General features: G+C 37.9%; 1 long non-coding RNA gene across 1 annotated transcript; it reads right to left on the bottom strand.

The window, feature by feature from the left end:
• Nucleotides 1–9,067: 9,067 nt before the first annotated feature.
• On the bottom strand, nucleotides 9,068–11,544 carry LOC121073119. Its single transcript, XR_005821512.1, has 3 exons — nucleotides 11,477–11,544; nucleotides 10,511–10,625; nucleotides 9,068–9,152 (listed from the first exon to the last, which is right to left on the bottom strand). It is a non-coding gene; the product is annotated as an uncharacterized LOC121073119 (long non-coding RNA).
• Between the last annotated feature and the right edge of the window lie 1,243 nt (nucleotides 11,545–12,787).

The following is a 12,787-nucleotide window of genomic DNA, read 5'->3' as shown; positions in this document are numbered from 1 at the left end:
TAGTTTTTACCTTTTCACTCCTCACCAAAGAACAGAGTAAGAGATTTCCATTAAAATAAATCTACATATGAAGTACATTTTGCCCATGGGGAATAGGGGAAATTACATCTTTTGTACTCGTTATTTACAGGTACTTGACACTGTTTTGGGGATGCACGAGGCTTACTACAACAGTGTTATGTACTGTTTCCAGAGTGTAAGATACGTCATTTAGAAGAGACCAGCACTGAACGCACAGGCACCATTCCAGCCATTTCAAGGATTCTGTTTCCCAGCAATGTGCTGAAAAAGCTGAGGCATCTGTTCAAAGTGCAAGCACAAGTTCACAAAAGGACTGGAGTCATTCCCATACCCTAAGATCTTTCTGAGCATTTGGTAATACCTGGCTTCTAGCAAATCTAATGGTTCTTATCCAACAATCAGAAATCCAGTTAAACGCAATTCACATGGATGCCACTTGGCCCAAAAGACTGACCACAAATCATGGAGTCGATGAGGAAATAAAACCTTTACATCTTGTATTCCATCAAAATGTGCAGTCCTTAAATCCAGAACCAAGGAAATAGCAGCCTCACATGAGTGCAGTTTCAGCTGCATTTAAGTATTCCAAGATATGGTCCCAAGTAGCCTTTATCGAGGCATGTTTCTTAAGCCATTTGGGAAGTGAGACATGACTGGACATTTTGTGGCTCCACAAAGGCAGCTGTAACAAGACTGACATTAAACTACTTTGGTTGTAAGACTGAAAGCAAATTCACATTTCAGCAACTGTAATCTGTTGTAATATTCACTGTGCCTACTTAAAAGCTATTACAAAAGCCAGGGTTATGATGGCATTGATGTAGGTATCTCAAGCAAAGAGAGACTAGGTATTGTGCCATCAGATCTCTTCAACAAAGATACTCATAAACTCATTGGTTCATATTTGCCTGAAAGTTAGAGCAGTTTTCCAGCAAAGAACTGCCCAGAGCTACCCTACTGTTTAGAAAGATGAGATCTGAGGTCTGACCAGCTTCTATCAATACAGTAATAAAACAATCTATATACTAACAAAGCAATAGATGAGATACTATTGCTCAAGGTGCTTTAGACAAAGGATCCTTACACTTTCTTTCGCTCTTTAACAGTTCAATTTACTGTGCAACATAAATCTTTTTTTATGTATAAAATCTATAAAATCTTATTATAAATTTTTAATTTATTCATTTATAAAAGGACTCTTTTCACTAAAAGAGGCATTTGGGGCATTAGTCTGGGCCCTCTCAAAGACTGGCAGTGTACTGAATGCAAATTTTTCCACCCAAATGAGACATAGTATGGGAACTTCTGGACAATATGTTCATTAAAGGCTTTCTGACATTTTACATATAACTCCCTTCTTTGCAGTCCTATATATCCCAGGAAGGTCAGGAAACCTTTAGTCAAGACTGCTGAAGAAGCTGGTAAACTCTTTAAATTCCCCTAAAACCAAATCACTGTGCGTAATGCATTCAAAGGGCATTTCTTAAGTTCACTAAGTATTTGCACAGAAAGACAGGGCTCTGTTCATCAGGCAGTACAAAGAATAAACAGTAATTCTCATGCCTGGTAATTTTTAATGACACATTTGTGATTTTACTTACAACTCTGTATGGAAGCAGTGCAAAAGGCAGCCTCAGTACCCTCCTCCCTGAAATGATAATGACCTCACTCGTGCTCTGGACACGGGTTCTGAGAAAGAGTTATTGAAGGGTTAGATATTTATTTTGAAATTATATTCAACTTTTATCATACCACACTTGGTATGATAAAACCTGTGTCACTGCATACACAAAAGGAGGTGCCCTATCAATGAATCGCAGTTGTGTAGTACAGAGGGTATCTGGAGAGGGACAGGCTAAAGAGCAAAACCACCTTCTTAATTCCAAAAACGTACATCTTGTTAGAAGGTCAGAGACTGGAAAAAAAGCAAATTTGCTCCACCACAAGCCTTCTGATGGGAAGGACTACCTTAGAAAGTAAGGCAGTCTTGAAAGTCATCTTGGCTGAAATTCAGAGATAATGGACATTTTCCCTGTATTTTCTCTGTATTGGTTCATAGCTGTTTTTTGCCTGCCTCCTGTTTAGGCTTTTTTTTTTTTTAATTTTGAAAGTGCCTGTGGCCCACTTTTCAGCCTTCCCAGGGCAAGTGAGGTCTGTCCAGGTACTTTTCCATTAGTAAAAAGAAACATTTGCTGTCTCCTAGGTGCTTAGCTTTGACAGCAAGAGGGGAGGGTAGAGCAGATGATGTGTACTTCTTCATTTCTATTAATAGCGACGTAGCCTGATTGTCATTCAATGGAGAAATCACCTTTCAGGAGAAAACTGCTGGGCTGATGCAAAGTTAGAAATACTGATAAGGAAAATATCTTATATGTCTCCAGCCTTGTTCAACATTAGATCAGTCGTGGGTGGTCCTTGTCCAAGGTTAGGAAACGACATTGTGTACAGTTTGGGTTTTGTAAATCCCATTTTCAGAACTGTCCTCTGAACACAGTCTTCCTTTTTTCAGCCACTGTCCTGCAAACATGCTTTAGCCAGTGATGCACAGAAATACAAATTTTCTATTGGACGTGTGCCTTGTAAAGTGCAGCATACTTAACAGGTCTGCAAGTGTTGCATCCCAAAGACACACACATGGTCACTCCTTAGAACAGCCAGTGACAGCATTTGAGGAACATAAGGGGCAAAAGTGGATGTTGAGGCCTCAGTACTGAATTGGGAACGTCCATACAAACTGATGTGAGCTCAAAGTGTGCTACAGCATTCTTGTAGCGTTGTTCTCTTTGGATCCTCTTAGGCATCTTCTCCTTGCTTCAGACTTCTCCACTGTTACTCTTCTGTACCCAAAACCCTGTCTGGGCCTGTTTCCTCAGCACAGCCACCAACTAACAGTGCCCCTGCTTACATGAGAGCTATCCAGGATCAATGACTCTGTCATTCCTGGTCTGGGAGCTGACTGGGATCACCTCACTCCCTAGCATCCCTTGGGCTCATTCACTCTCCCCAAGGCTGGCAGCTGTGCTCCAGGGGCTGGGCTCTGCTCTGTGACACGTCTCACCTCTAACAACGGCACGAATTGCTGTTTAGGGAAGGGTAAGCTAGGTAATTATGCAGGTTTACTTTGCCAGCTCAAGACTATTTTGGCTTTAGTCTCTTGCTGTGTTAAAGCTACTTTTATGTGTGTGGTTTACTGTGTTTTGCAATCTTAGACATGCAATAGAGACTCGATATATGCTCCAGAGCTGTCTGTTGCTTCTCATAGATACTTATTTTCTACACAATTTTGCCAGCTGACTTGTTATTGAAATGAAAAGCACATAAATGCTTCCGAAGAAATACTTATGATTTGTATACTGCTCTTTAAAATTCTAATCCAAAAAGTTAACACTGACTTTATGCAAAATGCCACATTTACATTTAATAACAGCATCCTGAATAAATATTTGGAAAAACTTCAGTTTTTTAATTAAACCTGTTATGAATGAAAGAGCAGATAAATAATGCATACATACAATAATAAACTTTCCTTAGTCAATTCACCCTTTTGGCAGCACATTTAGTTTGTGGTTCTATAAATATTTTAAAATAGGTAACATTTGAGCATGATCCTTATTTTTCTGGTTATTTGTTGACTGCGTATATGTACACACAGAGTTCATCAGATCAGCTGATTCCCCCATCTGTTCATTGCTGCCAGGAAAGGAAGACTTAATATTTTATTAATCATGAGCAAACCATAACATAAGCACTGCAAACCCAGATTCAGAGAGACCAAGCTTAGCAACAGAGCAGGCATCCTAATTTCAGAGGACCTCACAAAAGGACTCCAGCATTCTGACTCGGTGATCAAACTTCAATACTCCAGATGGATGACATCCCTGATATGACAACCTAAAAAATACATATACCTAAACTCTTCCCTGTAACAACCCAAATACAAACAATTCTTCTGTCTCACTGGCCAAACTAACTAAAATATTTATATTCTTTTTCACACAGAAGAGGTAGTCTGGTCTGCTACTGGAGGCCCATTTTTATTTTTCTTCACTGCCTGGTTAAAAGCTATGCTCCCATATCATCTGCCCCAGACCTGGCCATACAAAACAGGCATTCCTGCCCATGGAGTTCCCACTGCAGTTCTTCACTCCGCTCAGGCAGAAGACCACCTGTCCTGGGGCTGAAGTCTGAACTGGTACAGAATTATATGAGCCACAGAGTATGCTGTTACTTCGTCACTGCCCTGATTTTCAGAACGGTGCCTCGTGGATTAGAAAGCCATATTAATGATCTCTGTCTTTGTGTTTCTGAGCCCTCTGTGGCCTTGCCTGCCACCCTCCAGTGTCAGCTGTGTCTTGCCTAAACAATTAAATTGATAGAAGAAGAACAGGGGCCAGAAGAGCAAGGAGAAAGAGGTCCTTAACGTTTCTCTAATGTACACCAAATAGCAGCAAATGTGCCAAAATCCCACTGGCTGTGGCTGTCATTGGTCTGTACAGCCAAAGGGAAGACTGATTTGCAGAAACAGCAACTGTAATGAGCTCAAAGGTGGAAAATATTCTGGGTATTGTGGTGCCTCTTCAGCTCTGGGAACAATAACTGAACACAAAACATGGAAGGATGCTCACTGCTGAACCAGAGATACAAATGAGCAGTACTCCCGTCATGTTCAGAGCACAGCACGGAGCCAGCTTCTCTGACCCAGCTTTTCCTGCTTAATTTTCCACGGAATGTATAAACAACAAGAAATAACAGACAATGTTTCAACTTGGGTAAAAATGGTGCAGGTCCATAGCAATTACATTGAAATACCTTATGAGTAAGTATATTCCCAGCAGAAGTAGAGGTCAGTTTACAGACACACACACACACACACAACTTCCCCCACACAGGAACAAACAAAAGACAATCCAACAGTATATGCTAACATTCAGGAAATGATGCAAGAAAATATTAATTTTGTTTCATTGCCAGTTGTAACAGGAATACATTGTATTTTGCATTACTTTATTGCACAATGAAAAATTAAGTGGTCCAACCAAAAGGAAATACTTTATACTATAAAATTCCTAGTACGTTTAATTGGTACAATCTTACCATTAAACACCCTTAAGAAGCAAAGATCCAGTCCCAAGATTTTAGGATATTCTATTTTCTTGACAATTAATTTTTTTAGTACTTTTTTGAATTTGCTTTATCAAATCTCCACAAGAAAGTGCACATTTTTTTTGTAGAAGATGCTTACTAACTTCTTTTTTCCACCATCTAAAGCTGGTTTTGTACTTGTACTGATACTTGTAAATTATAACCATACTGGAGAAAGTTTTCCTTCTAGGTGATCAGGGAGAAGTCCTTGCTCTGCCTGCTTTGTGTCACCATGCACTGAACCACAACTACACCAGCTCCACAGCTGTACAAACCAGGCTTGTTACTACAGATCAACCTCTACACATTGGAGTTGTTTAAAACTGTGTTTTACCACCGTTTGTATTTCTGTGGAAACATTATTTCTTCTTTTTAACAATTTTGGCATCTTTCTATAATTTCAGCATAACAATCTAAGTTTGTTGTCACATTTTTTCTTCCCTCATTCTTTTTTGTGCTCTACTCACTGCTTTTTCTGCTGAGGACAGTGGAAGTTGCAGGGCAGAGGAGGAAAGAGCAAAGTGTAGAAAAGAAAAGTGAAGAGGAAACAATAATAAAAATTCTTGGGTTTGTGATTTCTTTTTTTTGTGTGTGTGAAAATAAGATATCAATAGCCTTAGCCAAGATTTTTGTTCCTGTCATTGCCCTCAGCCTGGCTCCAGTTCACAATGTGTTATACTAACTTCTCATACTCTACTAGTTCTTTGGCACTATGTTATGAGGGTTTTGTCCAAATACAGTGATGGCTTGGTCCTGAGGGGGGAATTCCTAGATGCTACATTAAAACAAATAAATTACAATAACTGAGAATGTGTCCCAACATAAAGAACCTTATTATTCACAGCTTTCTTTCTTTCCTTCTTTTTTTTTTTTTTTTTTTTTTTGTTTCTCGAACTACCAAAGGAATTGAGGTGGGGTATTAGAAATTAAAAATTATTTCTTTACACTGCAAATGCAATCCTCTAAAATTAAAGTCTTCAGTGATGTATTTTCAGTGATGGATATACAAGCTTGAAGAATCTCTTCTAAAGCTTCATTCTGACATATTTAAATCATGGTGCAACTGAAATCAGCTGCAAAACTTCCTTGGACTTCAATAGGACTAAAAGTTCCCTCTGAGTATCTAATCAATTTTCTTTATACTTTCATTTTTCCTGTTCCTATCATGAATACTATAGCAATTTATCTGCACAGCCTTCTCCATAGTTTTTCAGCTTCAAGAGCATTTCCTGATTCAATTTAGCTCATAAACAACTGTATTTTTTTTTGTTCTTCACATATATTTCAAAAATTGAACAATTTTCACAAATGGACCCTATTTCAGTTAAATTCATTCTACCAGTAGTAAAAGCAGACAGATTTTCCTCAAGATAAAATGTATAATACTTTTGTTTCCAAAGCTGATTATAGCTAGTGTTTTTCTGCATATCATCATAAATAGCATTGAAGTAGCATCTTCTTCTGAGCACAACTCAGAAAATGAATTCAGATTCTGAACCCATCCTTTTTCTCCAAAACACACTAATGCTCTTTTAGAATTGTGGGTTTTTTTCCCTCCCACTTAATGTTCAAATTCATTCATTATTTCTGCCAAGTATAAGAAAGCATTAATAAGAAATAATAGCAGAATTATGTGGTAAATCTCAGCTGCTGCTGTTTATTATAAGCTAAAATGGTTTTAGCACGTAGTATTTAGTCATTATGTTGCAGAATGCTACATATAATTTCATCTAAAGAACTGAACTAGCCTTTTGTGGTAACTTGTTTAGCAGTAGCTAGAATGATAGCACACCATGGACTTATTTGCTCATTGAGTCACTGGAGGGAGCTAAGTAAACACTTACATCAGTTATGGTGAAATAGAATTAGTAGCAAGAGCACACAAAAACAGATTCCAAACTGCTTGTTCCAAACAACAGTCTAGAAATACCATAAAGCCTTGAAAGGTTTGACAAGTGTGAAATAATACCTAGTTTAAATATTTAGAAAGAAGAATACAGATGGTGCTGCTCACTAGAGAGAGATTTCTTAAGAGAATCAGCAGCTTGGAACAAATTCAGTATGGTAGATGTTCAAATTAGGAAAATCTACTTACACTCATGCAATGGAATTGTGAAAAATCAGCTGGTTTCTCTGGTACGTTTGCATAATGGATGTCTGTAGCAAACTTGAAATTCCTGTCTGTTCATTTAACTTATATCTATATACTCTCTGTATTTAAAATACCTGGACATTTTGTATTAAACCAACAAAACACCAGGGAAATTCATTAGCAAACTGAGCAGAACTTCAATAATTTGTGAGAAGTTACTCCCAGAATACTGTGGAAGAGAGGAAGCTAATAATGCCCCCAGCAACAAGGGTGTTCATATTGACAAAGAGTCAAATTATCACACTGCCCAACACAGGTTAACACAATACAAGAAAGCAACAGTAAAATGGACTGCAAGGTCCAGGTGAGTAAAGGGAAAGCAATCTCAAATTCCTAGGGGAAATATATTTAACAGCTTGAAATAATAGAGCTGGATATGAAAATGCTTTATACCCTGGACAGATAGTGTACCATGCTGACTTATAACCTGCAATAAACTGAGATCGTCCTGCATGGTTTCACTGCATGTGAGAAGACAGCATTAATTACAAATGCCTTTCCTCCCATGAAAAACACATCGATCAGCATTTCCAGAAAAAGTTTAAGTCCCACAGTTTTGGTTTCATGCACCCATGCCATGTTATTAGAGACATATTGAATGAGATGAACTGTTGGCATAAGGGAGTGTAGTATCACTCTGATTTACACTAGTGAAACATCTGGCCCACTGCTATACTGGATAAAACTTTTATTGTTGAAATCACGGAAGGTAAAACATAACAGCAGAGGATGCAGTGTGCTATCCAAATTGAAAGTGTCCACGGCCAGTACGAGCCTAAAACAGCCATCAGATGGCAAAAATATGCTGTCACTGCTGATTTGACCTATGTGAAAGCCTCTCTTAATCACTACTAATTTCCTGAGTCAGCAAGTTCCTGGCATTAACCACACAGATTTACAACTCAGTGCAATATTTGTGAACCAAGAGAAAACTGAGATTGATAGATTATTAAAGAGGATTGTCCCAAAACTGAAAAAAAAATAAAAATAAAAAATAAAAACAGACACACAAACCCTGTGAAAACAATTGTAAACAATGGCAGGATTTTGACTTAGGGCTTTAGTCCAAGATAAAAAACATCCAATCTAAGCAGGGAAAGCAATTACTTAGGGTTATCTATGTGTACAGCTACATGTCCATTACCACTCTGCTAAATATCAAAGCTCTAGCAGTCCTTCCTCACTATCCCTGTAAGTTCAAAATCAGCTTTGCCATTTATAACACATGGCATTTTACTAAGGCACCCAATTGGGAGATATTTTTAGACTACAGAGGAGAGATTTGTTGGTTAATAACCCTGTAGCATTCCTGTATTATGTTGGTAGAAGAGTCGCTGACCAAAGTAACAGTTCTAACACCAGTTTTCTGTCAAACCCTCGTTCTTTGTTGTATTCATCACCTTCAATCAACAGCTTCTAAACAGCTGAAAGTTCAGAAGTCTGTAAAAGTAAACTGCCTGTGTGCAATGTCTTACATAAAATTCAGTCAAAGATCACAAGGTTAGGAACTGATGAAGCAAAAATTTTTACTGTGGAAAAAGACAATACCTAATCAGGCCTACGGATTTGATCTGTTGTGTGTGTATATATTTAAAATAATTCTCTTACCTGCTGGTGCACTTTTTTGTCTGGCTTCATTGACATGCTTGTAGGAATATGTTACTTATTACAATCAGTGGGCATTTTGTTTTAATAACATATACAAGGCATTGGCTCACATCACTCTGTCACATAAGAGCTACTCACATAAATGAACTCTTGAGGATAGGTTGTCATGAGAGGGCCCACAGCTTCAGGAACATAAATTTACTTTGTTTTGCTCATTAGCGTTGCTGACCTAGAGAACAGAAAGGTAATTATTAGGTGTTTTCAACACCATTTCCTAATGAAATTAGCTTGTCATATCAGTAGCAGAAAGCAAGCACTGCAGTACAGGTACAGTCCCTATATCTTCCCACTGAAGCAGAGTGAGTAGTACAGATTCAGCACATTTTTAATACTGGTTATATTGTTCATGCAATTTTGCTTTTGCATTGTGCAGATTATCTCATGCCTCTTTCATTAGCCAAAGCAATTAAAGTACAGTCAGACATAAGATTTATATTTTCATATTCACTCTTTGTGTGATTCATTTTGAAATAATTAAAATAATTTTTCAGTGAAGCTGTCACAGCATAATGAAAAATGTTATGGATATATAAACAAGACTTGCAAACATTTTATGAGACTCTTTTTTTTCAAGGGGGAGGGATCCACAACAGCTTTAAAAGATCAAAGAGGATTTCTGAGGTGAAGAATGAACTGTAACAGAATTTTTAAAAGGCAGCATACAATTACTTGAAAATAATTACTTTCCCAGAAAACAAGTAGATGAGAAAAACATTAGCCGATTAAAATAATTCCATAGTTTTTCCTCTCATTTTCTTTGTAGAGTTATTACTGTACCTGTCTACATAGACGCAGAATAGACAATATGAAACAGTACACATCATTTCCTGTACTTGCTTCTTTAATCTTCTGTGATTGAGAATGTATATCTAGACACAGTCCAGACAGGCTTCTGGCAATCAGAGCAGTGAAGAGACCTGATGTACCTTGTTAATTCTCTTAAGGCTAAATCCCACAGTCCTTGCTCAGGCAAAACTCTCATTGAGAGTTTTATTTAGGTTAGATTTTGACCCATTAACCTTAACATCTTGAATTCATGGTTCTTTCATCCATACTTTTCCCTCTCTAAATAAAGTATCAAGTTTACTTCATATACTGTTGCAAAAAGATATTACACTGTACATCTAATGTCACATGTCATCCTGCCACTGGGGAAAAGCATTCGAGCAAACCTTTTCGTGAGTTATGGCACAGTTAAACTGATGTGAACATACTGAAATAGAAGATGGGCATTAGATCATTCACGTCCCCTTTTTGCAAGCAGATATGTACAGGAAAACCACTGCATCCACATACAGCACCAATTACATGACTAACTGCAGGACTGGAAAGGTTCACTCTAGCACAAACTTCTTGAGTTTTGTCCCATTTCATTTACTGCCTTTTCCTCTGGGGACTGATCTATATTTTACTAGCTTTCCTTAAGTCATCCTGAGTTCTTCAGCAATCTGGAATTTTGTAACTCTTTGTGGTTACTCAGAATCCAACACAAGTACTTTGGGGGTGACATTCATTTAAAGAATATACCTCAAAGATCTCTCTTGTTCCTTCAAATATTGACTCTGGAACTCCTCCCCAGGAAATCAGCAGAGATCTTGCTATGTCAGTCTGTTTTCTCAATATTCCTAATTATTTTATTTACCTTTTAAATTAAAAACAGTAAAATAAATAAATAAATAAATAAATCCACCCAAACCAAAAATACAGAAAAAACTAAGTGATTCAGCTCTATTGGCTTTGTTAACATCAAGTGCATCGTTCAAAATCATTCAAGGCTTATTTTATCTTCAGTATATTCTGTCCCTTGATGTTTGTGAAGTTCTTTCCTGTATCTCTGTCTGCAAGTTCTTGCATGACCTGAATCACTACTATCTCCATATTCCTTATCCTTTATGGCTAGCATAATCTCCTCTGTTTGCTTGCTGTACTTTTTACCATAGGCCCTGCTTCAGTCTTCACTATGTACTTTGCTAAACTGCAGGCCTTGAAAGCATCCTATAGGATAATATAACAGATAGATAACTAAATGCTGACGGCTGGCTGCAACAGGCATTGGATTTATTTTAAGGTTCATAATGTCCCTTCTCTATCTTCTTGGCTTTTATATTTCCACCTATTTATGTGTCTTTACTTCTGTTACTGCAGAGAAACACGCTTTCTGCTTGGAAATGAATGCCATCAAAGACACAGTGTAGATAAAGTTATCTGCGCAAGCTTTGAGCTGGATGGTCCAAAGACCACTATTAATGACCCAACAGCAGGAATTTCTACACATTAAGAGCAAAACCATCATGCTCTACAGACATACCCTAAGTAGTCACTTTTAATGACAGACATTCTTGAACCCAATGGCCTGCTCCTTACAGATCACACTAGAACAGCCTGAGAGATTACCAGTAAGCTAACAATTTACTTCAGACGGGAAAATTCTCTAAAATCAGTTATTCTTACCATCTCTAACCAACAAATATTCCTCTCTTGAGTATTTCTTACCTGGAACCAGCTACCAAAAACAGTTTGATGACTATTCTAAAAAGTGTTTGATGCTGTGTAATTTTCTCTGGGGGAAAGAAAATTAATTAATTAATTAAATTGTCCACTACTTTTGTTTTTTAATACTAATACCAAAGTGACCTGTGTGAATAAGAGTGTAAGACTGAATAAAGTTGGAATTTGAAAAAATAAAATAAAATAAAACAACAACAACAAAATCTTTCTGTCTAACACTTTTGCAGTAGGTAAGCACTTAAAAGGAACCAGACCACTCAGTTCACAGCACTGTTCTATTTGAAGTCTTTCTGATGTTGAAACTAATTATCCATCTAGCTAGGTGTGCTGGTATCGGAGCTAGAAAAACAGCTTGATAAAAAAGAAATCAACAAATTGAGGTTTAGAGGTTTAGATTCACACCTTAATAAGAAGCCACAAATAATCATGACCCTTCACTTTGTTTTATAACCATTCATTGCTGTTCTGGTGGATAATATATGGGTTATTTTTAGATAACAGTTCATGAAGAAAATGTCCTGGTGTTGTGGTTTAACCCGGCCAGCAGCTAAACACCACACAGCCGTTTGCTCACCCTCCCCCCTCCCTCTCTGGGATGGGGGAGAGAAATGGGAAAGTGAAGCCTGTGGGTTGAGATAAAGACAGTTTATTGAGACAGGAAAATAATAATAATAATAATAATAATAATAATAATAATAATAATAATAGTACTACTACTAATAATGTGTACGAAATAAGTGATGCACAATGCAATTGCTCACCACCCGCTGACCGATGCCCAGCCTATCCCCGAGCAGCCGGCGCCCCCACCCCGGCTAGCCACCCCTATATATTGTTTAGCATGACGTCAGATGGTATGGAAAACCACTTTTGGCCAGTTTGGGTCAGCTGTCTTGGGTCTGTCCCCTCCCAGCTCCTGCTGCACCCCCAGCCTGCCCGCTGGCAGGACAGAGCGAGAAGCTGAAAAGTCCTTGGCTTGGTGTAAGCACTGCTCTACAACAATTAAAACATCAGCATGTTATCAGCGCTCTTCTCTTCCTAATCCAAAACATAGCACCCTACCAGCTACTAGGAGGAAAATTAACTCTGTCCTAACTGAAACCAGGACACCTGGGTAGTAATAATACAATTTTTTTAATTTCCTTAAGAGAAGAATTAAAGTTCAAAGTAGCAGCCAGAGCCGTGACAAATGTTGGGACTGCTGTATCTGGTAACCGAAAGCCTTACCCTTCTTTCAAAACGAGTAAAGATTTTAAAGGAAGAAATTGGTGGTGGAAATGCTCAGGATTTAAGTTA

Source organism: Cygnus olor, chromosome 7, assembly GCF_009769625.2.
Source record: "Cygnus olor isolate bCygOlo1 chromosome 7, bCygOlo1.pri.v2, whole genome shotgun sequence".
Taxonomy (NCBI): Eukaryota; Metazoa; Chordata; class Aves; order Anseriformes; family Anatidae; genus Cygnus; species Cygnus olor.
Note: the sequence above shows the minus strand (reverse complement) of the source record. Positions and strands in the feature narration are given on the sequence as shown.